Here is an 867-nt window from a genome sequence, read left to right on the forward strand (position 1 = left end):
CACCTGACATGGACCACATTCTTGGGCTGAGATATCTCTCAGCAACAAGACTTTAGCAATTTGTTCCAGGACCCTGGTTCTCACTTCCCACTGCACTTAGCACTTCTACTATATTCCATGCTCTGCTTTGCCTGATCCTTCTTTATTTGTTTCTGTTAGAGGAACAGAGTGAGGTAACACATATGAGATTGTGAAGATGGAGTAGGACAGATAATGTAAGAAACATATTATTTCAGGCCGGCCCGGTGGCGCACTGCTACAGTGCTCCGCTTGGGAAGTGTGGCGGCGCTCCTGCCGAGGGTTCGGATCCTACATACAGACTGGCCGCTCCCTGGCTGAGCGAGGTGCGGGTGCAACGCCGAGGGTTGCGATCCCGTTGCCGGTCCGGTCCGGTACGGGTGCGACACTGAGTGTTGCAATCCGTTGCCGGTCACGAAAAAAGACAAAAAGGAAAAAAAAAAAAGAAACATATTATTTCTAAACAGTTGTAAAAAACAAACAAACAAAAAATCCAAGGTGATTGTTTCTAAAGTCCAAGTCAGAAAAGAGAAAAATGGAGACAGAGGGAGCCACAGCCTAGGAGATGTGAGAAATGGGAGATGGGGAATAGCAATTTGCCTTTCTAGAATTTATCCAATANTTGTGGGTAATGGACCAGTGTTCATTTCATAGTTCTGACAAATACACCTATGGTGATGTAAGATGATGATATTAAGGGAAACCAAGTGAGTAGTGCACAGGAATTCTATACTCTGTATACTCTCGTAGTAACTTTTCTGTTAATATAAAATTACTCCAAATAAAAGTTAATTTACAAGAAAAAAAATTTTCAGTTTCCTCTATCAAAAAGCTAGCAGTACCAGCTCC

The sequence above is a fragment of the Galeopterus variegatus genome, unplaced genomic scaffold, assembly GCF_000696425.1.
Source record: "Galeopterus variegatus unplaced genomic scaffold, G_variegatus-3.0.2 Scaffold11317, whole genome shotgun sequence".
Taxonomy (NCBI): domain Eukaryota; kingdom Metazoa; phylum Chordata; class Mammalia; order Dermoptera; family Cynocephalidae; genus Galeopterus; species Galeopterus variegatus.